At 46.7% G+C, this 26,588-nt stretch overlaps 1 long non-coding RNA gene across 1 annotated transcript; it reads right to left on the bottom strand.

Annotated features, from left to right (window-relative positions):
• Positions 1-4,595: 4,595 nt before the first annotated feature.
• LOC138250121 (uncharacterized) lies at positions 4,596-25,922 on the bottom strand. The gene is made up of 2 exons (XR_011194890.1): positions 25,600-25,922; positions 4,596-4,755 (listed from the first exon to the last, which is right to left on the bottom strand). It is a non-coding gene; the product is annotated as an uncharacterized lncRNA (long non-coding RNA).
• Between the last annotated feature and the right edge of the window lie 666 nt (positions 25,923-26,588).

Genomic DNA, 26,588 nt, shown 5'->3' with positions numbered 1-26,588 from the left:
ACACCTGTCCAATGCCAGGATATGCTCCGGGGTGATAGTGTGCTCTACAAATCTGCATAGCATAACATAACAGCACAGGAGCATCTCCAGTATTCACACATTCATCATGGGACAGATGCTGCTTCTGCTTCCATGCAGAGCTTACTTAGTGGGGGATATGTTTTGAAAATATTGAGTCAGATAATACTTTTTAAAGAATAATTGACAACTGACACTCCCCAGTAGTTCACCCCATTTTCTTTAAAAACATGCTATGGGCACATCCATATGTCAAAAGTTATCTCCATTGCGCCACGACCAGAATTACATTTTTTTTTCTCCTCATATGCAATAAGTGCCTGTTGATGCCAACGAACTGCATAAAATATGCCAGTGCTAGAAATATACTATTGATTTCATACATCATGGGTAACCCCTCTTCCAGAAAGTTCCCGGGGCCAGCATTCTGTCATGGTTGTCTTCCTCCAATAAGCAACGGTTGTCCTTCCACATGCCAAGAAATACTTCCAACGTGCCAGCATAATAATTTTCCCACTGGTGCACCATATACTAAGAATTGCCTCCAGTATGGCAGAACTAGCATTTTTACACAGGTGCCCCATATACTAAGAATTACCTCCAGGATGCCAGTGTCAGTTACTTGCCATAGGTATCCACTATGCAAGGAATTACCTGTAGTATACCAGCAGTAGCATTTGCCACAGGTGTTGCATATGCGTATTACCTGTAGTGTGCCACTGCTAAGTATTACCTCTGTTAAGTGTCCATATTTTGTCAAATGTACTTTTATGCCAAGAATTACCTCCATTGTCTCGTCCCCAGCATTTTGCCATGGGTGCTTCAATAAGTCAATAATTGCTTTCAGTATGCTAAAAACAGCAGACTCTCACAGCCTTCACATTCTGACTCACTCTTGCTCAATTACATTCACTAACATCCATTCTTACTTGCTGCTACTAATTTTCACTCACTTAATGTCACTTACTTGCACACCCTCTCATAGCCCCTTAAAATCTCTCTTACTCTCATTCATTAATTTAGACTCACTTTGCACTCATTCTTACATGTTCTCACACCCAGTCAGTCTCATGTATTCATTAGGGTCACTCATTCATACTTACTCATGTTAACTCATTCTCACTCAACTGCACTTGTCTTACTATTACCCGATCATTCTCACTCACTTTTACTTTCACTCACTCATACTCACTGGCACTCATTCTCACTTGCATGCATGGTCACATATACACATGCTCACACTCTCTCTCAAAACATGTTTACTTGCCTTGTTGCCTGCGCAGTTCCCGTATAGTAACAAGCTCCTGCTAGCACGCTAGAAGCAAGGAGTAGACAAGTGCGTAATTATGGGGGCCATGATGGAGCTACACAATGCAGATGGATATTGCCATCCTCTTTGTGAACTTGGCATCCTCTGTGATAAGGCAGCACTCACATTGTCACACAAGGTTATGAACTATCACACATAAGCTAACTGGCTACGCTGCCGTCACCCTACTTAGATACACAACCGGTTGAGATTAGGGTGACCACCTGGCATGGAGGCAAATTCTGGTCAGTGACTATAAAAATTCAGAACAAACGGTCAAGATTCAGGACAAAAGGTCAGTTTCAAAGACACATGAGGGGATAAAGCAATAATATAAAAGTAGGTAAATAGAAGGCCAATACTTGAGCATGTCAAAATAAAATTATTTATTTTTTGCCTCACATAGTACATGGCAGTAGTGAGCACATATTCACTTCTGGCTGGACTTATTTAAGGATTAAGAAACAGCAGACAGACATAGTAATCAGAAGTGGACAGCTTTGTGCACATTACCTAAAATGGTGTATGTACGTTGTCGTATAAGGGAAGTAAGGCCAACCTTACCAGGCACGCTGGCTTTCTGATGTGGGCAACAGGCAATTAAACTGATTTCAGGTGTGTGTAGGCTGCAAGAGCTGAAAGCTACTGTGACACCCCTGTCAGTTTGTACTGGGTGCAGTTACCTATGTACCAGAACCTCCTTACAAATAAATTAATTCACTTACTTGAGGGGATAAAACCCAATCATGTGTAAGTAGGTGTGTTTAGGCAGGGATGCGTGGACAGAACAGGTTGCATTTTGCTTTCACTCTGGTCTATAAATACAATTCAATAATTATCACAAATACCATTGAAACTCAGGAGTTTTCTGTGTCAGCACTGAATTCTTTCTTCAGGATAACCTGTTTGTGGTTATAGTGTCAATTCACTATAAATCTAGTAATTTTTCAGGATTACTGTCAGAGGCACATGGTTGAGCACTTGGGGCCAGATGTAGCAAAGGTTTTTCCCCATTCTGCGTCTATGGGAAAAAGTGTTTGTACATATGGTCCTTGGAAACTACTGTTAGCCGTGGTTTTGCACTGAAAGGCCATTTTATATGTGAATAGTCTGCTTCCTTTCCTGGAAATAGGTTTCTAACCTGATTGGGAAGTTGATAGTTTTCTGTGCCATATAATGTCCATGAAAATGCAGACCAAAACACATTTCTCAAAGGCTTTCAGCAGCAATGTTAAAATGCATGTGACCTCGTCCAAAACATCTGATGGACAGAATGTACACTGGTCATAATTCACTATTTTCTTCATGTTGTGCACACTCTTTTCTCCTGGTTGTCTGTTCACTGTATACAGTTCTCCTATTGGGAAAGAACATAGCATAAAATCTCTGATACAGTGCAGCTTAAATAAGGGCTCAAACCATTTAGGTATGTGATGTTTCCTCACTTTAAAATCAACCACAAGTGATTTGAACATGTGCAGACACTACCAATACCAAATTTAGTGACCCTTAACTCTTCAAAAGCAACCAGAGCTAGTCTAAAAGGCTGTGTTTGGGACTAACTGCATTTTCTCCCATTCACACCATAAGTGTGTTACTATCTGATGAAATGGGGTTGGTGTTGCACAACTCGGTCCCAATTTGTGGCCTCATCATGACACTCAGTAAGCAGTCATACGTTTGTGACTACTAAATAATTTGATTGGTCATTCTATTCTCCAAGCACTAGTGTGTGTCCATGACTCTTTTTTGCCACTATAGAAGGAAACCAGCCTACACAGGAGAGTGCAGCATTGGTCCACATCTCCAATGTGTTGGATATCGAACTGCCTCTCAAACAGGGCTGCACTGCATTGATGATGAACAGTACTATTTATCCAGTGAACCAATTTTTATCATATTTTCTCTCACTTACAAGTCCCTCACCCACACTGGAGTTGGAACCAGTAAACATAGTATATATTTTATTGAGTGCCAGGACTGTCTCTTTCTCATGTGTGTTGAGTGTGAGGTCTAATATTAGGATCAGTGAGTCAAGCAAGACACTCACGTTTGCTTACTTTAAGTGACGTTTATATTGTGATGTCCTGGGTGCAAGTCTTTTGATCACATAATGGAGAGTTAAGGCACAACTGCTTGACAATGCCACCCATTATTTATAGGGGTAATTGTCTCACCTCTGCACTTGTGCCTGGGCTAGTAGGAAGCATACAAGAGCTTTTGTAACTGAGCTTTTTGGCTGTTCGCTCGTTGAGTCAGAGAACTACACATCACTTGTGAGAGCACAATGCGCATAGTCAGTGCTTAATTTGTAAAATAATGTGTGTGGGTGCCCAGAAGCCTGCACCTGGTGCTATTAAATGTCTGCGTGCCAAATACCAAGGTTGTGGAGTTCCAAATCCACACCATGCCTTTTTAGTTCACTGCCAGACACTCCCTCCCCACTTTATCTCACTCCTGCAGGTTGCTGCTTTCTCCCTTGGTGATGCTTTTACTGTGTTTCTCTCCCTCCTTCTTTCCCATTTGTGTATATATCCCTCTCTTGCACTTGGGAAATGTCTGATGAAGAAAAATAAATGCTGGTCCCCAAAAATGAGTACTGTGCTGGTAGACCCCATTAGCAACCACAGGCTCAAATCAAGCACTGGGTATAATGTGTCCTAGGGCCCTGGTGACGGGTCCTGCAAGTTTGACTCACACTACAATCAACCAATCAATAAAGTGGCACAGGTGCACTGTTTTCTTCTCACCATACCTGTACTGCTTGGTGAAAATAACTCACATAGCATCAACAGAGAAACTGGACTAAATGCATGAAATAATTTCCTTGTGAGCAAATGACTAATCCCAATCTCGAACAATGATCAATAACAGCTGGGTAAACAACTAACCGCGGCTTCTGGAGTACTTTGCTACTCACTATAAACTGCTTCAGAGCCTCCTGAGTGGTAGCATATAATTGCAAAAACAATCAAATTCAATATCAACTTTTCCAATTCTTAATTATGTTTTTCTGTACGTGTTTGACAAAGGCTTCTTTCTGATTTATATTTCTTCCAATATATTTTGCTGCTGTTATTTCTCTCAGCTTTTGAGACATTCCTTTTACCTTTCCCTCTACAGTTTAGCCTAAGCCTGTTGTCACTGGTTACCTGATTGGGGCCCACTGTTCTTAAGGGCTGAGCGCTCTATCAGGAAAAACAATTATTGGCATTGCAAGAAAGTTATTAGGTACCTTGAAAGCAATGTCAAACAAAACCCTGCCCTATTTATCTTGTATACAGAGCTGCCATTGCTATGTTTTATTAGGAACAGTACATGATAGGTGCATTCTGGGATAAATTAGAGATATCAGTTTGTAGCCTGCAGATCACCGGTGGAATCCAGAAAGGGTTGGCTCAGTCTTTCATCCTTCTGAGTTGAGATTTCTGAAAGCACACAATATATAACAGTCAAGTTAGTATTTTATTAAAAGATTGCACAGCACTTTGATGTGGCAATATTTCCCATGCAATACCTTTTTGGAAAGACCTGTGAGCCGTTTGTTCAAAGCCTATATTGTCAGCTTTCACATTATTCAATCTGTGAGCACAGGGACCCGTCCATACCTCGTCAGTCAAATAAAAAAACTTCAGGCTGCAAGAAAGGGATACTAAACAAATACCGAAGGGCCAATCCAGTGTTGATGCTTTTTTTAAATGACATATAGTGATATTGACATGTTTATACATTTTAAAACAGGTAGGAAAAAAAAATGCCCCAAGTTTAACTAGAGTGTTTCTGTTGCAAGCTGCGACTTCGTAGCACTTGACCACTGTGCCAACAGTAATTCAATTATTTGACCCTTGAGTTACAGACAGACATTTCCGATGTTTGCATTAACCAGTGCAGCTTTCATAAGATAAACAAATGCTTTTTTCACTGTTCAGTTTAACTTGTATTTATTTTTCATTTAGAGTGCATATTTTATATTCACAAACATAACAATAAACGATGTAAAATATTTTGTTCTACTTATTCAGGTCTCGATTCCCATCCTAAACCATAACCATTATACTCAGGATCACAGTTGTCATCATTTTAGGTCACAGCCTACCAGACACCGCAGCTGTCTGGTTTGCGAAAGACATCTTGGGGACTTTCAGAAAGTTCACCCAGGAATGCATTCTGCTCGTTAATTACCAATGGCTTTGTGGTTTGTAATTTACACTTTCTAACTTTTCATTTGCTGGCTTTAGGCTCTCCAGGTTCAATTCATCCCTCCCATTGCCTAAACTGTGTTGTTTGTATCCTTCCACAAACTCGCTTTCTATTAACAAGCCTTTAAATCTTGTTCTTATCTCATCACACTTGCTGTGCATGCACTCTATGCCACTATACTCCACTCTGCGCAACTCCATTCAATGCCACTGCACTCTACTCTTAATCATCGAACTCTATGCCAATGCACTCTACACAACTGCACTGTCACTGCACTCTACGCCACTGAACTCTACCCTGCATCGCTATACTAAACACCACTGCTCTCTACACCACTCTACTCCACTTTACACCACTACACTCTACTTTGCAACACTGCACTCTTCGCGACTGAAATCTACGCCACTCTACTCTGCACTTTTCTGCCCTCTGCCCTCTATGGAACTATACTCAACTCTGCACCACTCTATGCTACTCCACTCTGCGCCACTGCAGTCTATGCCACTCAATTCTACACTGCACTCTATGCCACTCTACTCTACTCGGTACCACTGCCCTCTGCATCACCTAACTCTACGTCACTCCACACTGCACCACCTTACACCACTCTAATTTACGCCACTGCATTCAATGCTACTGCACTCTGTACCTCTCCATTCTGCACCACTCCACTCTACCCCACTTCACTCTGCACCACTCCATTCTGCACCACTGCAATCAACTATGCACCACTCTAATCTATGCCACTGCATTCTATGACGCTGCATTGTACGCCGTTGAATTCAATGCCACTCCATTCAATGTCACTGCACTTTACGCCACTATACTCTGCAACACTCTACACCAATGCACTCTCACCAGTCCACTCTACTCTATGCCACTCCAGTGTATGCCACTCTATGTGACTCCACACTACTCCCATCACATACACAACACTCTCTGCCACTCCACTCTACAACACACTTCCCCATTCCTCTCTACATTTCACAACTCTTCTCTATGCCATTAACTTTTAGCAATGCTGAACAGCAGCCAAGCTGGTGAACAACATGGCTAAAACACATTGGCAAAGCCAATGGCTCTTGCATAGGCGAGACCTATTGGCTTCGTCAATGCTTGTTTAAAATCCACTTCAACGCTGGAAGTGAGAGAAAGAGAAACTTCTTGTGAGTTATTGAACGGCCAAGCCTGATTAACTGATAACCTTTGCTGCTGAGGAGAGTGGTGCTGTGGAGGGTGGCAGGGAACTTACTGTCCATTCCATCCATTAAAAGAATGTTTATGAACAGACAATGGACATTTACCTCAAATAACTACTGCACTCTGCATCACTCTACTCTATGCCACTCTACACCACTTTATAACACTACACTCTGACATTCTACTCTGCAACACTGCACTCTCCACCACGAAACTCTACGCCACCCTACTCTACTCCACTCTGTGCCACTTGACTCTACTCTACACTCAATGCCACTCGTCTCGACTCTGTGCCATTGCCCTCTGCATCACTCACCACTATGTCACTCCACTCTGCACCACTCTACTCTACACCACTTCACTCTACCCCTCTGCGCCCTATGCCACTCTACTTTTTGCCACTCTATTCTGCGCCACTGCACTCTGCACCACTGCACTCTACTATGCATCACTCTAATCTACGCCACTGCATTCTATGATACTGCCTTGTACGCAGCTCAATTCAATGCCACTGCATTCAATGTCACTGCACTCTAAGCCATTATACTCTGCAACCCTCTACACCAGCCCACTCTACGCTACTCTAGTGTATGCCAATATAAGCAATTCCAGACTATGCACCCTCCAATACACAACACCCTCTACCACTCCACTCTTCAACACTCCATGTCACTCACCTCTATGCCACTAACTTTTACCTTTGCTGAACAGCAGCCACGCTGGTGAATAACATGGCTAAAACACACTGACATACTTGCCAACATTTTAGAAGGGGAAAGTGGGAGATTTTCAAAAAATAATCCGCAGAATGTATTTCCCCAATTGATGTCTCTGGAAGTAGAGGCAATATCAGGTAGAAGAAAGCATAAATTAAGCCATTTGTGGCTTACAAAATCGTGAGTCTCTCGCCTGAATCGGGTCTATTGGCATGTATGCACCACCAAAGGCAATAGCTCTTGCATAGGCGAGACCTATTGGCTTTGTGTAGGAGGCTGGCCTGGCTTGTAGTGGGTACCAAGGGGTACTTACACTCTGTACCAGGACCAGTTATCCCTTATTAGTGGAGAAGAGGTGTTTCTAGCAGCTTAGGCTGATAGAAGGTAGCTATAGCTGAGCAGCTTAGGCTGAACTAGGAGACATGCAAAGCTCCTACTATACCTACTGGTGTCATATGCACAATATCATAAGAAAACACAATACACAGATATACTAAAAATAAAGGTACTTTATTTTTATGACAATATGCCAAAGTATCTCAGTGAGTACCCTCAGTATGAGGATAGCAAATATACACAAGATTATATGTACACAATACCAAAAATATGCAGTAATAGCAAAAGGAAGTAATGCAAGCAGTTTACAGTCACAATAGATTGCAATAGGAGCACATAGGTATAGGGGCAACACAAACCATATACTCCAAAAGTGGAATGCGAACCACAAATGGACCCCAAACCTATGTGAGCTTGTATAGGGTCGCTGGGACTGTAAGAAAACAGTGAGGGTTAGAAAAATAGCCCACCCCAAGACCCTGAAAAGTAGGTGTAAAGTTCACCTATATTCCCCAGAGAGCACAGAAGTCGTGATAGGGGAATTCTGCAAGGAAGACCAACACCAGCAATGCAACAAAGGTGGATTTCCGGATGAGAGTACCTTTGGAACAAGGGGACCAAGTCCAAGAGTTGCAACAAAGTCAAGATTGGGCAGATGCCCAGGAAATGCCAGCTGAGGGTGCAAAGAAGCTGCCACCGGATGGTAGAAGCTGTGGATTCTGCAAGAACGAAGAGGGCTAGAAACTTCCCCTTTGGAGGATGGATGTCCCACGTCGTGAAGAAGCTTGCAGAGGTGTTCCCACGCAGAAAGACCGCAAACAAGCCTTGCTAGCTGCAAAGGTCGCGGTTAGGGTTTTTGGATGCAGCTGTGGCCCAGGAGGGACCAGGATGTCGCCACTTGCGTGAGGAGACAGAGGGGGCGCCCAGCAAGATAGGGAGCCCTCACAGAAGCGGGCAGCACCCGCAGAAGTGCCGAAACAGGCACTACGAAGAGGAGTGAACCGGAGCTCACCCAAAGTCACAAAAGGAGATCCCACGATGCCAGAGGACAACTCAGGAGGTTGTGCACTGCAGGTTAGAGTGTCGGGGACCCAGGCTTGGCTGTGCACAAAGGAAATCCTGGAAGAGTGCACAGGAGCCGGAGCAGCTGCAAATCACGCGGTACCCAGCAATGCAGTCTAGCGTGGGGAGACAAGGACTTACCTCCACCAAACTTGGACTGAAGAGTCACTGGACTGTGGGAGTCACTTGGACAAAGTTGCTGAGTTCCAGGGACCACGCTCGTCGTGCTGAGAGGGGACCCAGAGGACCGGTGATGCAGTTCTTTTGGTGCCTGCGGTTGCAGGGGGAGGATTCCGTCGTCCCACAGGAGATTTCTTCGGAGCTTCTAGTGCAGAGAGGAGGCAGACTATCCCCACAGCATGCACCACCAGGAAAACAGTTGAGAAGGCGACAGGATCAGTGATACAAGGTTGCAGTAGTCGTCTTTGCTACTTTGTTGCGGTTTTGCAGGCGCCCTGAGTAGTCAGCGGTCGATTCCTTGGCAGAAGGTGAAGAGAGAGATGCAGAGCAAACTCTGATGAGCTCTTGCATTCGTTATCTAAAGAATTCCCCAAAGCAGAGACCCTAAATAGCCAGAAAAGGAGGTTTGGCTACCTAGGAAGGAGGATAGGCTAGCAACACAGGTAAGAGCCTATCAGAAGGGGTCTCTGACGTCACCTGCTGGCACTGGCCACTCAGAGCAGTCGAGTGTGCCAGCAGCACCTCTGTTTCCAAGATGGCAGAGGTCTGGAGCACACTGGAGGAGCTCTGGGCACCTCCCCTGGGAGGTGCAGGTCAGGGGAGTGGTCACTCCCCTTTCCTTTGTCCAGTTTCGCGCCAGAGCAGGGCTGGGGGATCCCTGAACCGGTGTAGACTGGCTTATGCAGAGATGGGCACCATCTGTGCCCATCAAAGCATCTCCAGAGGCTGGGGGAGGCTACTCGTCCCCAGCCCTGACACCTTTTTCCAAAGGGAGAGGGTGTAACACCCTCTCTCTGAGGACGTACTTTGTTCTGCCTTCCTGGGCCAAGCCTGGCCGGACCCTAGGAGGGCAGAAACCTGTCTGAGGGGTTGGCAGCAGCAGAAGCTGCAGTGAAACCCCGGGAAAGGTAGTTTGGCAGTACCCGGGTCTGTGCTAGAGACTCTGGGGATCATGGAATTGTCACCCCAATGCCATTCTGGCCATGATCTTAGACATGTTACATGGCCATGTTCGGAGTTACCATTGTGACGCTATACATAGGTAGTGACCTATGTATAGGGCACACGTGTAATGGTGTCCCCGCACTCACAAAGTCCGGGGAATCTGCCCTGAATGATGTGGGGGCACCTTGGCTAGTGCCAGGGTGCCCACACACTAAGTAACTTAGCACCCAACCTTTACCAGGTAAAGGTTAGACATATAGGTGACTTATAAGTTACTTAAGTGCAGTGGTAAATGGCTGTGAAATAACGTGGAAGTTATTTCACTCAGGCTGCAATGGCAGGCCTGTGTAAGAATTGTCAGAGCTCCCTATGGGTGGCAAAAGAAATGCTGCAGCCCATAGGGATCTCCTGGAACCCCGATACCCTGGGTACCTCAGTACCATATACTAGGGAATTACGAGGGTGTTCCAGTATGCCAATGTGAATTGGTGAAATTGGTCACTAGCCTGTTAGTGACAATTTGGAAAGCAGAGAGAGAGCATAACCACTGAGGTTCTGGTTAGCAGAGCCTCAGTGAGACAGTTAGTCATCACACAGGGAACACATACAGGGCACACTTATGAGCACTGGGGCCCTGGCTGGCAGGGTCCCAGTGACACATACAACCAAAACAACATATATACAGTGAAATATGGGGGTAACATGCCAGGCAAGATGGTAATTTCCTACACTTTGCCGATGCTTGTTTAAAGTCCTCTTCAACTCTGGAAGTGAGAGAAAGAAAGACTTCTCTGGGTGATGGCATGACCAAGCCTGATTAACTGATAACCTTTGCTACTGAAGAAAGCCATGTTGTCAAAGGTGGCAGGTAAATTATGGACTAACTCCATCCGTTAAAAGAATGTTTACGTACAAACAACGGATATTTATCTCAAGTAACCACTGCACTCTACGCCAATGCACTCTACTCTGCATCACTATACTCTACCCCACTGCACACAACGGCACTGCACTCTGATCCGCTCTACTCTGTGCCACTCTACACCACTCTATACCACTGCACTCTGACAATCTACTGTGACACTGCACTCTCTGCCATGGAACTCTACACCACTCAACTCTTTTCCACTCTATGCCACTGAGCTCTATGCCACTCCACTGTACTCTGCACTCTACGCCACTGCACTCTATACCACTTGTCTCTATTCTGTGCCCTCTACATCACGTACCTCTATACCACTCCACTCCTACCACTCTAATCTACACCACTATACTCTATGCCACTGCACTCTATGCCTGTGAAAACAAAACCTCCCGCCCTGTGTACTTACCTGAAGCTGGCAAGTGTACCCAATTACCTGGCTCAAACGTTCCCTTTTTATACATGTAAGGCACCCATAAGGTAGGCCCTATGTAGCCCCAGGGGCAGGGTGCTGTGTATGTTAAAGGTGGGACATGTACTGATGTGTTTTACATGTCCTAACAGTGAAATACTGCTAAATTTGGTTTTTACTGTTCCAAGGCCTACCTCTCTCAAAGGTTAACATGGGGGCTGCCTTTAAATATCTTTTAAGTGCAGTTTCACTTTGGGAGCAGATGGAGATTTGGAGTCCAGGGTCTCTGAACTCACAATTTAAAAACGCATCTCTTAGTGACGGTGGTTTTTAGATTGCTAGTTTGAAAATACAATTTTTAGAAGATGGGCATTTTCTTGCTTAAACCATTCTGTGACTCTGTCTGTTTGTGGATAACTTGTCTGGGTCAGACTGACAGTTGGGCTGTTTGTGCATCTCCACTACACAGTGACACCAAGGGTGCTGGGGTGTAGCCTGCATATCTGATGGGCTGTCTAGGTTAGGCGGGAGGGAGGGGTGGCCACTTACACCTGAAAAGGCTGTGCCTGTCCTCACACAAAGCAGTCTCTAACCCCCTGGTGTGCGTCTGGAGCCAGGCTCAGGCAAGACAGGATCCAAACAACAGAGACTTTTCTTTGAAGTTGAGCAACTTGAAAGGCGGAAAGGGCTATAAGTATTGGACCCAAAACCCCAGAATTTACTTCAAGGATTCAAGAAGAACATCTGCCAGGAGAAGAGCTAAAGGAGAATTGCTGCCCCTGTCTGTGCTTTGTTGGGCTATCCTGCAGTTGCTGCTTCTGCCTGTGAAAGGGGACAAAGACTGGACTTTGTAGTGCATTCCTGCTCGACAAATGGCTTGGACTGAGCTTGCCTCCGGTTTTTTAAGCTTCAGGGACAGTAAAGGCTTCATCAACGAGTCTCTGAGTGTGCATATTGTGAACTCTAGCTTGTCAGAGGGTGCCATTCCAGTTCCTGGGCCCCAGGAAGTGAATTTCAGGTGAAATGCTGTGAAACAACACTGGACGACTCCGTGCAACTTCGCTAAGGACGCCGCTGCACGAAGCCTGCGACACTGCCTACACCTGGATCTGTGGACCTCGCCAAGGCGCGATTACCCCACCGACAACGTAGGCCCAACGTTGCTGCAGCCGCTGATGTCCGCATGAACTCGTGAATTGGAGTGTTGTATCCCCGACGTTCGTGACACCTGACTCCGTTGCAGCGCCTGTGACGTGATCGCGACCCTGTGAAGTCGTCCCAAAGCATTGTGACGTCGCCGGACTTCGACTTTGCCGGGGGTGCCAAGGTACCAACTCCTCACAACCGAAGCTGCCTCACCTCCACCGCTCCGTAGCAAGGAGCCAACACCTCTTCATGACGCCTCTGCTCTTTCGCCCAGCAGCATCTGAACCGATGCCGCATCGGATCCAGTGACGCCTCTCTCACCGACCCCGTGCAACGGCCTGTTTTCCACATGTTTTGCTAAGGTACCGTACCTGGGAGTCCCTGTGACTCTGTCAACAGCGCAAGTGGCGTTGCATTGTGGGAAACACCATCATGATGCCGCTTTAACATCAGATTGCAGCATTTGTGCCTCTAGGCATTAAATTTGTGTTTTTAACTGCTCAAGTCATATTTTTTATTGTGGATTGTGGATTTTTGTTGTAGTTGGTCTTGTTTTAATTAGATAAATAATTACTGTTTTTCTAAACCTGTGTGGTGTCCATTTTGTAGTGTTCTCACTGTATTACTGTGTGTATTGGTAAAAATTCCTCTGGGTTAAGCCTTTCTGCTTGTGCCAAGCTACCAAGGGGTTAAGCGGGGGTTAACCAGGTGCAGTGCTTAATTTGTAAATAAAAACGTGCCAGTGCCCAAAGCCCTCCTCTTAAACACGAGGCTATTGCATTTAAATGTGCGAGCACAGAATACTGAGGCAGCGTAATCCTGAAGCCATCTCAGCAGTGCTTAATTTGTGCTTGTTGTTTCCGGTGCGGAGCACCGGCACTTTTTTTTGATGGCCGGCACTTATTCTTCTGCCTCAAGCATCTGCTGCGAGCAAAAGACACATATGGAAAGACGGAGGAAGAGAAAAAGGAAAAAGCGTCACAATGAGAGACAACAGAAAGCTGCAAGTGTGTGGGGGGGGAAGCAGGGAGTGACTGGAAGTGGATTAAAGAGGCCCAAGATGGCTTCAGGGTTACGCTGCCTCAGTATTCCATGCTCTCATATTTAATTGCAGCAGCCGCGTGTTTAAGAGGAGGGCTTTGAGCACCGGCATGTTTTTACTCACAAATTAAGCACTGCATCTCAGGCCTCTTCAATCCATTTACAGCCACTCCCTGGCCCTTTATCTCACTCTTGCATCTTTCTCTTTTCTCCCTTTGTGACGCTTTTTCGTTTTCCTCTTCCCCGTCTTTTCTATATGTGTCTTTTGCTTGCAGCAAATGCTTGAGGCAGAAGACTAAGCGTCGGCCCTCAAAAATAAGTGCCGGTGCTCAGCACCGGAAAGTACAAGCACAAATTAAGCAGTGACTGGGTGTGTTTCTCCTTTGCTTTGAGTATAGGGATGGTTCTTGGACAGGGGGTAACCTGACAAACAAAGATCGCATTTCTAACAATTTTCATACTCCTGAACCCCAAAGACTTAGGATCTTAATCAAGCCCCATTCATATGAAGAGAACCACTCGATACATCCCTTTATGTTTTGTTCAATACACCTTCAAAAAAATCTGATAAAATTGCTCACCATCTAAAGCCCCCAAAGCCTTAATTCCAACCCAGTCTCCCACAGCGCCACTCTACTCTGTGCCACTCTATTCTGCGCCACTGTTCTCTACCATGTAGCACTCTAATCTACACCACTGCATTCTATGATGCTGCATTGTACGCTGAATTCAATGCCACTGCATTCAGTGTCACTGCACTCCACGCCACTATACTCTGCAACCCGCTATACCAGTCCACTCTACTCTATGCCACTCCAGTGTATGCCACTCTACGCAATTCCACACTATCCCCTCTGATACACATCTCTCCCTATCACAACACTCTACTGCATTCTTCGCCATTCAACTGTATGACACTCCACGCCACTCTCCTCTAGGCCACTAACTTTTACCCTTGCCAAACAGCAGCCACAGTGATAAACAACATGGCTAAAATACATTGGCATACATGCCAACATTTCAGAAGGGGGAAGTGGGAAATTAAAAAAAAAAAATCCGTAGAATGTATTTCCCCCATTGATGTCTATGAAGTAGAGGCAATTTCGGGCGAGAGAAGACATGAATTAAGTCATTTTGGGGTTAGAACATCGGTTATATTGGCATGGCAAAGCCAGTGGCTCTTGCATAGGCGAGACCTATTGGCTTTGCCAATGCTTGTATAAAATCCACTTTAACTCTGGAAGCGAGACAAAGAAAGACTTCTCGTGGCTGATGGCATTGCTTAACTGATAACCTTTGCTACTGAGGAGAGTGGTGTTGTAGAGGAAGGCAGGAAAATTCCGGACACATTCTATCCTTTAACCCCTTCTGTGCCGCGGACGTAGTGGTTACGTCCTGCGGCACAGTGCTGCTGTGCCGAGGACGTAACCACTACGTCCTCGGCACACAGCCCAGAGGGAGCGCTCTCGCTCCCTCTGTGTGCTTCCCCCCACCCCCCAAAGTCAGGGATGGAAGGGGAAGCCCTTCCCCTTCCACCCCCGACCCCCCCCACCCCCCCATAATGACGTCAGCGCGCGATCGCGCGCTGACTTCATTATGGGGATTTCGCCGCACAGGAAGCCATTTGCTTCCTGTGCGGCGTGGAGAGAAGAGGTGAGTTCCTCTTCCCGGTGGGTGGGGGGTTTGGGCTAAAGAGGCACCGGGGGAAAGGAAAGGCTTTTCCTTTCCCCCGGTGTCTCTTTGAGCATTCCTGCTGCCCGATCGCATTGCGATCAGGCAGCAGGAATGCCCACTAGACACCAGGGATTTCTTTTTTTTGTTGTTCTTCACCCTTTCTTGTTTGCGGGGAGCGGCCTCTTGGGCAAGGGTCGCTCCCCTTGTGGGGGCAATTAGTTACGGCCATTTCTGCCCCCCTTGGGGGCAGATTGGCCTACTTTTTAGGCGGATCTGCCCCCAAGGGGGGCAGAAACCACTGGATCACCAGGGATTTATATTTTCTGTGCATTTATGTTGGGGGGGGTGCCCCCTTGGGCAAGGGGCGCCCCCCCCAAGGGGGCAGAGAACTGTTGGCCTTTTCTGCCCCCCTTGGGGGCAGATCGGCCTATTTTTTTTAGGTCCATCTGCCCCCAAGGGGGGCAGAAGCCACTTAGGCACCAGGGATTGTGTGTGTAGTGAATGGGGGGGCGCCCCCTTGGGCAAGGGTCGCTCCCCTTTGGGGGGCATGTTTTTTAGGGCCATTTCTGCCCCCCTTGAGGGCAGATCAGCCTATTATTTTTAGGCTGATCTGCCCCCAAGGGGGGCAGAAACCACTAGAACGCCAGGGATGTTTTTTTATGTGTTTATTTTTGTGGGGGGGGCGTCCCCTTGGGCACGGGGCGCCCCCCCAAGGGGGGCATTGACCTGTTGGCCATTTCTGCCCCCCCTGGGGGCAGATGGGCTTATTTTTCTAGACCCACCTGCCCCCAAGGGGGGCAGAAGCCACGTAGACACCAGGGATAGTGTGTGTGTGTGTGTGTGTGTTATTGGATGGGGGGGGCTTGGGCAAGGGTCGCCCCCCACTTTGGGGGCACATGTACCCAGGCCATTTCTGCACCCCTTGGAGACAGATCAGCCTATTATTTTTAGGCTGATCTGCCCCCAAGGGGGGCAGAAACCACTAGAACGCCAGGGATTTTTTTTTATGTGTTTATTTTTGTGGGGGGGCGTCCCCTTGGGCACGGGGCGCCCTCCCAAGGGGGGCATTGACCTGTTGGCCATTTCTGCCCCCCCTGGGGGCAGATGGGCCTATTTTTCTAGACCCACCTGCCCCCAAGGGGGGCAGAAGCCACGTAGACACCAGGGATAGTGTGTGTGTGTGTGTGTGTTAGTGGATGGGGGGGGGCTTGGGCAAGGGTCGCCCCCCACTTTGGGGGCACATGTACCCAGGCCATTTCTGCACCCCTTGGAGACAGATCAGCCTATTATTTTTAGGCTGATCTGCCCCCAAGGGGGGCAGAAACCACTAGAACGCCAGGGATTTTTTTTTATGTGTTTATTTTTGTGGGGGGGCGTCCCCTTGGGCACGGGGCGCCCTCCCAAGGGGGGCATTGACCTGTTGGCCATTTCTGCCCCCCCTGGGGGCAGATGGGCCTATTTTTCTAGACCCACCTGCCCCCAAGGGGGGCAGAAGCCACGTAGACACCAGGGATAGTGTGTGTGTGTGTGTGTTAGTGGATGGGGGGGGGCTTGGGCAAGGGTCGCCCCCCACTTTGGGGGCACATGTACCCAGGCCATTTCTGCACCCCTTGGAGACAGATCAGCCTATTATTTTTAGGCTGATCTGCCCCCAAGGGGGGCAGAAACCACTAGAACGCCAGGGTTTTTTTTTTATGTGTTTATTTTTGTGGGGGGGCGTCCCCTTGGGCACGGGGCGCCCCCCCAAGGGGGGCATTGACCTGTTGGCCATTTCTGCCCCCCCTGGGGGCAGATGGGCCTATTTTTCTAGACGCACCTGCCCCCAAGGGGGGCAGAAGCCACGTAGACACCAGGGATAGTGTGTGTGTGTGTGTGTGTTAGTGGATGGGGGGGGGGCTTGGGCAAGGGTCGCCCCCCACTTTGGGGGCACATGTACCCAGGCCATTTCTGCACCCCTTGGAGACAGATCAGCCTATTATTTTTAGGCTGATCTGCCCCCAAGGGGGGCAGAAACCACTAGAACGCCAGGGATTTTTTTTTATTTGTTTATTTTTGTGGGGGGGCGTCCCCTTGGTCACGGGGCGACCCCCAAGGGGGGCATTGACCTGTTGGCCATTTCTACACCCCCTGGGGGCAGATGGGCCTATTTTCTTAGGCCCACCTGCCCCCAAGGGGGCAGAAGCCACTTAGGCACCAGGGATAGTGTTGTGTGTGTTTTTTTTGTTTTTTTTTGTTTGAGGGCTGTCCCCTTTGGCAAGGGTCGCTCTCCATGGGGACACAGTACTAAAGGTATTTTTTGGCTTCCTTGGGGCAGACAGGCCTATTTTTTTAGTAGGCCCATCTGCCCCTATGGCAGAATCCACTTAGGCACCAATTTCTAAAATGTTTGATGGTGGGGTGTTTGTCAACTGAAGAAGTCTTTGCATTTGTGATAATAAATGTTTTCCTCCTTTTTGTTCTAGTTCAAAGCTTTTGCTTTATTTGCTGTGGCTCCTTGCGGTTTTGGCGGTGGTTGACCTGCAGTTTGCACAGTTGCATGTTTTAGGTAAGTAAAAACAATTTACTCCAAAGGAGTATTGTTGCCATGCATGAATGACATGTTTGTAGGGGGTGTACTAAATGCAGGATTGTGTGTGAAATTGTCCTTAGGTTTGTGCACAATAATATTTGTTTTGTCTTATTTCTAATTTGCCTTTCTTTCTTTCTTTTTAGTGGGATATCATTGGTGATTGCTGTGTAGTTGCTGGTGAATCAAGCTTTTTCAGGCAAGTGAGCGGTATAGTTTTTGAGTTTGTAACTCTTACTAACAAAGCTACACTTTGTTACTTGTCTTACACAGTGCTGGTTGTTGGTGGTGAATTTGTCCAGTTAATTTTAGCAGGAGAGATCATGGCTAGCCGTAGGATGACCGCTCAGCAGGTGGTTGGTATGCTTTTTGAGTCACAGTCTGATCATGACTATGAGACGGACTCTGCATCTGAGGCAGAGGAGGAAGTCAGAGATTCTGGCAGTGATGTTTCTGTTGGAGGGGAATCTTCTGATGATGAAGCCACACTCAGTGCAGATGAAGGTTCTGTTTTAGAGGAGGACATTGATGTGCCAATAGTGCAGCAACCTGGGGCTGAAAGGTTTCCCGTTAGAAGACCTGATGTCTGGGTTGCCCCAAACATGGAGCAGCCAGAGTTGCCTGCCTTTACTGGTCTCCCGGGGTGTAACGCCAATACAGAGAACTTTATGCCTATCAATTTCTTTGAGTTATTCATGGATGATGTGTTTTTGGAAGAGATTGTTGAGCAGACTAATTTGTATGCGGAGCAGCATTTGAGGGACAACGCTGCTAGACTTAGGCCACACTCTAGAGCTGCCCAGTGGATTCCCACAAATTTGGAGGAGATAAAACAGTTTTTGGGTTTGACTTTTTTGATGGGGTTGATAAGGAAGCCGTCACTGGCTTCTTATTGGTCTACTAGTCCCTTGATGGCAACAGCTATATTTCCAGCTACCATGAGTCGTAATCGGTATTTGCTTCTTCTTAGGATGCTGCATTTTGTTGACAATGCATTAGCCTTGCCACGAGATCACCCAGATTCTGACCGTCTTTTTAAGATTAGGCCTGTCCTTGATCATTTTGTAGATCGGTTTTCGGAGGTCTATGTTCCAGGCAAAGAGATAAGTGTGGACGAGTCTTTGGTCCTCTTCAAGGGTCGTTTGGTTTTTAGGCAGTACATTCCTAGCAAAAGGGCACGATATGGAATTAAATTGTATATGCTGTCTGAAAGTAGGACAGGATATGTGTATAGTTTCCGTGTGTACACTGGTAGGGATTCCAATATTGACCCCCCTGGTTGTCCTCCCACTTTTGGAGTTACTGAGAAAATAGTGTGGGATCTTGGTAGACGACTGTTCAACAAAGGTCACCATTTGTATGTAGATAACTTCTACACTGGTGTGCAGTTGTTCAAGGAATTGTTTAGAGTGGACACAGTTGCTTGTGGCACAATCCGTTCTAACCGGAAAGGCTATCCAAGGGAGCTTGTCTGTAAAAAACTTGAGAGGGGACAGTGCTGTGCCTTGCGGAACGAGGAGCTGCTAGCTTTGAAATTTTCAGACAAGAGGGATGTCTACATGCTAAGTACCATCCATGATGAGAGTACTTCCCCTGTGACTGTTTGGGGCCAGGTTGCTGAAGTGCGCAAACCTGTGTGCATTTTAGATTATAATAAGCACATGGGAGGTGTAGATAGAGTTGACCAGAGGTTGGAACCTTATACTGCTATTCGTAAGTCTTATGTTTGGTATAAGAAGTTAGCACTTCACCTCTTCCACTTAGCAACCTTCAATGCTTTTATTGTGTTTAGGGATAGGTCTCCAGACTCAAAGATGACATTTGTGAAATTTCAGGAGTCAGTGATAGAGAGCCTTATTGTGGTGGAACAGGCCAGAGTTCCTAGAGAAGCAGTGGTGGAGGATGTGGCTAGATTGAAAGATCGCCACTTTGCTGAGCACATTCCTCCCACACCCAAAAAAGACTTTCCAGCTAAGAAATGTAGAGTGTGTTTTCGAAGAGGTATCCGGAGGGAGTCTTGAATGTACTGCCCAGATTGTCCTTCAAAGCCTGGGCTGTGTGTCGGTGCTTGTTTTAAGAATTACCACACCCAGAAGAATTTCTGGGAACAACCATGAGTGTAAACTCATGTCTGTTTTGTATTTTCATGTGTTTAGTTTCATGGTTAGCATTTCTGTCATGTTCTTAGTTAGAGCTTTTGTGTTTGTTGTTTTGTAATTCTTTCTACTTAGTTAGGGGTTCCTCTGTTTAAAAAAAAAAAATATATATGATGCCATTGTGTGTGGAGTGGGGCTTGGCTGAGACTGTACATATTGACTTGATGTTGGCTACTGCAACACACTGCCAGCCAAACACCAGTCCACACACTCCCATCAGCTGGTGTGATTGTTGTATCAGGCATGTGGGCGTATGTAAGTGATGGGCCCTTGAGTGGCGCTGTCTGTCGATGTGAGTGTTGTAATGTGCTGGGCCCGTGGCTGGCGGTGTGAATGGCCTTGTGTGTGTCATGTATGAAAGTTGTGTGAATGGACTGTAAAGCGGTTGGTGCCTTGTCGCGGCTTTACAGCTCACGAGCTGTGAGTCATTGGTTCAGTTTTTTGCCTTTCAGTTACTAACAGTGCTTTTCATTTTTGTGAAAGCTCTTGTTAGTAAAATTTGATCCACTGAACCATCACTCACCCTCGTGCCAAATCCAACCAGTATGTGTGGTAAAAATGACCAAACCTGCTCCGCTGTAATCAGGCGTCGCAGCACACCTATGACACGCTAGGTGCCTCAGGTGGGACCCCGATGATGAAGCATGCCACCAACTTGGTTGGTGGGTGAGGGGTCTTTTTCACATAACCTAAGTGTGTTTCTTTTCAAAATTTTAGTGTTTGGCACATCACGGACGTATGTGGGCACATCAAAACGATATATTACAAAACTACCTGTGTTTGGGGGGGGAGAGGGCACCTATGTTTTTGGTCCTGTGTGCGGCCTTCATCTAGGGAAACCTACCAAACCCAGACATTTTTTAAAACTAGACACCCCAAGGAGTCCAGGGAGGAGTGGCTTGCGTGGATCCCCCAACATTTTCTTACCCAGACTCCTCTGTAAACCTCAAAATGTGCTTAAAAAAAGCATATTTTCCTGACTTTTCTTCGTACGATCACCACTCCAGCACAAAATTCCTACTCCCCAGTGTTCCCCTCAGTCTCCCAAATAAAATGACACCTCACGTATGTGGGTCCCCAAAGCAGAGTCAGTCTAAAGATGTATAAAAGAATATGTCCTTATAAACTCGCAGTACTATCCCCTGTATCTCTACAAGTTTTGGGCCTTATTCTGTTGGAGGCACCTGGCCCACCCACACAAGTGAGGTATAATTTTTATCGGGAGACTTGGGGGAACGCTGGGTGGAAGGAAATTTGTGGCTCCACTCAGATTCCAGAACTTTCTGTCACCGAAATGTGTGAAAAATGCGTTTTTTTAGCCAAAATTTGAGGTTTGGAAAGGATTCTGGGTAACAGAACCTGGTCAGAGCCCCTCAAGTCACCCCATCTTGGATTCCCCTAGGTCTCTAGTTTTCAGAAATGCACAGGTTTGGTAGGTTTCCCTAGGTGCTGGCTGAGCTACAGGCCAAAAACTACAGGTAGGCACTGTTTTCAATGAAAAAATGTGATGTGTCCACGCTGCGCTTTGGGGCGTTTCCTGTCGCGGGCGCTAGGCCTACCCACACAAGTGAGGTATCATTTTTATCGGGAGACGTGGGGGAACGCTGGGTGGAAGGAAATTTGTGGCCCCTCTCAGATTCCAGAACTTTCTGCCACAGAAATGTGAGGAACATGTGTTTTTTTAGCCAAATTTTGAGCTTTGCAAAGGATTCTGGGTAACAGAACCTGGTCCGAGCCACACAAATCACCCCATCTTGGATTCCCCTAGGTCTCTAGTTTTCAGAAATGCACAGGTTTGGTAGGTTTCCCTAGGTGGCGGCTGAGCTAGAGGCCAAAATCTACAGGTAGGCACTTTGCTAAAAACAGGTCTATTTTCTGTGATGTGTCCACGTTGCGCTTTGGGGCGTTTCCTGTCGCGGGCGCTAGGCCTACCCACACAAGTGAGGTATCATTTTTATCGGGAGACGTGGGGGAACGCTGGGTGGAAGGAAATTTGTAGCTCCTCTCAGATTACAGAACTTTCTGCCACAGAAATGTGAGGAACATGTGTTTTTTTAGCCAATTTTTGAGCTTTGCAAAGGATTCTGGGTAACAGAACCTGGTCCGAGCCCCGCCAGTCACCCCTCCTTGGATTCCCCTAGGTCTCTAGTTTTCAGAAATGTACAGGTTTGGTAGGTTTCCCTAGGTGCCGGCTGAGCTAGAGGCCAAAATCTACAGGTAGTCACTTCGCAAAAAACACCTCTGTTTTCTTCCAAAATTTTGGTGGTGTCCACGTTGCGCTTTGGGGCGTTTCCTGTCGCGGGCGCTAGGCCTACCCACGCAAGTGAGGTATCATTTTTATCGGGAGACTTGGGGGAACGCTGGGTGGAAGGAAATTTGTGGCTCCTCCCAGATTCCAGAACTTTCTGCCACAGAAATGTGAGGAACATGTGTTTTTTTTAGCCACTTTTTGAGCTTTGCAAAGGATTCTGGGTAACAGAACCTGGTCCGAGCCCCGCCAGTCACCCCTCCTTGGATTCCCCTAGGTCTCTAGTTTTCAGAAATGCACAGGTTTGGTAGGTTTCCCTAGGTGGCGGCTGAGCTAGAGGCCAAAATCTACAGGTAGGCACTTTGCTAAAAACAGGTCTACTTTCTGTGATGTGTCCACGTTGCGCTTTGGGGCATTTCCTGTCGCGGGCGCTAGGCCTTCCCACACAAGTGAGGTATCATTTTTATCGGGAGACGTGGGGGAACGCTGGGCGGAAGGAAATTTGTGGCTCCTCCCAGATTCCAGAACTTTCTGCCACAGAAATGTGAGGAACATGTGTTTTTTTTAGCCACTTTTTGAGCTTTGCAAAGGATTCTGGGTAACAGAACCTGGTCCGAGCCCCACCAGTCACCCCTCCTTGGATTCCCCTAGGTCTCTAGTTTTCAGAAATGTACAGGTTTGGTAGGTTTCCCTAGGTGCCGGCTGAGCTAGAGGCCAAAATCTACAGGTAGTCACTTCGCAAAAAACACCTCTGTTTTCTTCCAAAATTTTGGTGGTGTCCACGTTGCGCTTTGGGGCGTTTCCTGTCGCGGGCGCTAGGCCTACCCACGCAAGTGAGGTATCATTTTTATCGGGAGACTTGGGGGAACGCTGGGTGGAAGGAAATTTGTGGCTCCTCCCAGATTCCAGCACTTTCTGCCACAGAAATGTGAGGAACATGTGTTTTTTTTAGCCAATTTTTGAGCTTTGCAAAGGATTCTGGGTAACAGAACCTGGTCCGAGCCCCGCCAGTCACCCCTCCTTGGATTCCCCTAGGTCTCTAGTTTTCAGAAATGCACAGGTTTGGTAGGTTTCCCTAGGTGGCGGCTGAGCTAGAGGCCAAAATCTACAGGTAGGCACTTTGCTAAAAACAGGTCTGTTTTCTGTGATGTGTCCACGTTGCGCTTTGGGGCGTTTCCTGTCGCGGGCGCTAGGCCTACCCACACAAGTGAGGTATCATTTTTATCGGGAGACGTGGGGGAACGCTGGGTGGAAGGAAATTTGTGGCTCCTCTCAGATTCCAGAACTTTCTGCCACAGAAATGTGAGGAACATGTGTTTTTTTAGCCAATTTTTGAGCTTTGCAAAGGATTCTGGGTAACAGAACCTGGTCCGAGCCCCGCCAGTCACCCCTCCTTGGATTCCCCTAGGTCTCTAGTTTTCAGAAATGCACAGGTTTGGTAGGTTTCCCTAGGTGGCGGCTGAGCTAGAGGCCAAAATCTACAGGTAGGCACTTTGCTAAAAACAGGTCTGTTTTCTGTGATGTGTCCACGTTGCGCTTTGGGGCGTTTCCTGTCGCGGGCGCTAGGCCTACCCACACAAGTGAGGTATCATTTTTATCGGGAGACGTGGGGGAACGCTGGGTGGAAGGAAATTTGTGGCTCCTCTCAGATTCCAGAACTTTCTGCCACAGAAATGTGAGGAACATGTGTTTTTTTAGCCAAATTTTGAGGTTTGCAAAGGATTCTGGGTAACAGAACCTGGTCCGAGCCACACAAATCACCCCATCTTGGATTCCCCTAGGTCTCTAGTTTTCAGAAATGCACAGGTTTGGTAGGTTTCCCTAGGTGGCGGCTGAGCTAGAGGCCAAAATCTACAGGTAGGCACTTTGCTAAAAACAGGTCTGTTTTCTGTGATGTGTCCACGTTGCGCTTTGGGGCGTTTCCTGTCGCGGGCGCTAGGCCTACCCACACAAGTGAGGTATCATTTTTATCGGGAGACGTGGGGGAACGCTGGGTGGAAGGAAATTTGTGGCTCCTCTCAGATTCCAGAACTTTCTGCCACAGAAATGTGAGGAACATGTGTTTTTTTAGCCAAATTTTGAGGTTTGCAAAGGATTCTGGGTAACAGAACCTGGTCCGAGCCACACAAATCACCCCATCTTGGATTCCCCTAGGTCTCTAGTTTTCAGAAATGCACAGGTTTGGTAGGTTTCCCTAGGTGGCGGCTGAGCTAGAGGCCAAAATCTACAGGTAGGCACTTTGCTAAAAACAGGTCTGTTTTCTGTGATGTGTCCACGTTGCGCTTTGGGGCGTTTCCTGTCGCGGGCGCTAGGCCTACCCACACAAGTGAGGTATCATTTTTATCGGGAGACTTGGGGGAACATAGAATAGCAAAACAAGTGTTATTGCCCCTTGTCTTTCTCTACATTTTTCCCTTCCAAATATAAGACAGTGTGTAAAAAAGACGTCTATTTGAGAAATGCCCTGTAATTCACATGCTAGTATGGGCACCCCGGAATTCAGAGATGTGCAAATAACCACTGCTTCTCAACACCTTATCTTGTGCCCATTTTGGAAATACAAAGGTTTTCTTGATAGCTATTTTTTACTCTTTATATTTCAGCAAATGAATTGCTGTATACCCGGCATAGAATGAAAACCCACTGCAGGGTGCAGGTCATTTATTGGCTCTGGGTACCTAGAGTTCTTGATGAACCTACAAGCCCTATATATCCCCGCAACCAGAAGAGTCCAGCAGACGTAACGGTATATTGCTTTCGAAAATCTGACATTGCAGGAAAAAGTTACAGAGTAAAACTTAGAGAAAAATTGATGTTTTTTTCACCTCAATTTCAATATTTTTCTTTTTCAGTTGTTATTTTCTGTAGGAAACCCTTGTAGGATCTACACAAATTACCCCTTGCTGAATTCAGAATTTTGTCTACTTTTCAGAAATGTTGCAGTTTATGGGATCCAGCGTTGGTTTCATGCCCATTTCTGTCACTGACTGGAAGGAGGCTGAAAGCACAAAAAATCGTAAAAATGGGGTATGTCCCAGTAAAATGCCAAAATTGGGTTGAAAAATTGGGTTTTCTGATTCAAGTCTGCCTGTTCCTGAAAGCTGGGAAGCTGGTGATTTTATCACCGCAAACCCTTTGTTGATGCCCTTTTCAGGGAAAAAACCACAAGCCTTCTTCTGCAGCCCATTTTTCCCATTTTTTTTAAAAAAACGAAATTTTCACTGTTTTTTGGCTAATTTCTTGGCCTCCTTCTGGGGAACCCACAAAGTCTGGGTACCTCTAGAATCCCTAGGATGTTGGAAAATAAGGACGCAAATTTGGCGTGGGTAGCTTATGTGAACAAAAAGTTATGAGGGCCTAAGCGCGAACTGCTCCAAATAGCCAAAAAAAGGCTCGGCACAGGAGGGGGAAAAGGCCTGGCAGCGAAGGGGTTAAAAGAATGTTTACGACCAAACAGCGTGCATTTACCTCAAATTACAGACTGGCGGTCCCCCTTGTTGAGAGGTAGGCTCAATGTCACTACGGAGGGAAATGACTAGTGACGGCTTCATAGATGACGTTGCGTTTGACATGTGTGCCGAGAGGCCGAATAGCAGGGACGCAAAACGCCTGCAATTCTTGCTTTGTTTTTTTTTTGTCTTTTTTTAATGCCAGCAAAAGATTTCTTATTGTGACTTAAATTAGACTACAAGACTCCACCCGCTCTAACATCACGGGACCGGAGACGTGCAACTTCTCTGCATGACATCATTCCCTTCAGAAGCAACACTCAAAATCGGCCACGTTTCAGAATACAGGCAACCCAATGAGCAACCCGGATACAGCTGATGGGACGCCTAAATCCTACCGGCCATCGACACAAAAAAGGGAATAGAGACCGCTGCTTTCATTTCGTAAATCCGACATCTTTGAACGGTCTTTTGACTCCTTTCAACAATATTTTCCCTATATTGTTTTTCAAACGCCCGCTTGATATTCAATTAGTTCTCATGCGTGCCTATTTTATATCTAATTTCCAATTAACATTTGTACACTTAGTGTATCCTTTGTTAAGAATGCTAATTATTCAGTGTTGTAAACGATGTGTACATTCACTGGGTTGATATTTTCTGCTTGGTTTTGGAACACAGTGCTGAAATTACTTTTGTAGGGGATGAACAATTTAAAAACGCAGATCAAATGATGATTCTGATAGATCCACATGTATCTCGCCATGAATGAGAAGCTGAGTTCTAACCGAAGAATGCTGCATTCTCATTGGCCACCGCATCTTGTAAACAATAAATGTTGACATGATTAAATGACACGCACACCTTTGCGCCATTGGTTTGAGAACTTATGACAGTCCACAATCCAGGCCAATGGAGAAGAAGCAGTCGAGCCCCGGGAATACGAAGCGACCTGAATCAAACACATGTTTCCAGTGTCTCGCCGTCGATTCGCCGACAGTCACTGGA

This window comes from Pleurodeles waltl, chromosome 1_2, assembly GCF_031143425.1.
Source record: "Pleurodeles waltl isolate 20211129_DDA chromosome 1_2, aPleWal1.hap1.20221129, whole genome shotgun sequence".
Classification (NCBI taxonomy): Eukaryota; Metazoa; Chordata; class Amphibia; order Caudata; family Salamandridae; genus Pleurodeles; species Pleurodeles waltl.
Note: the sequence above shows the minus strand (reverse complement) of the source record. Positions and strands in the feature narration are given on the sequence as shown.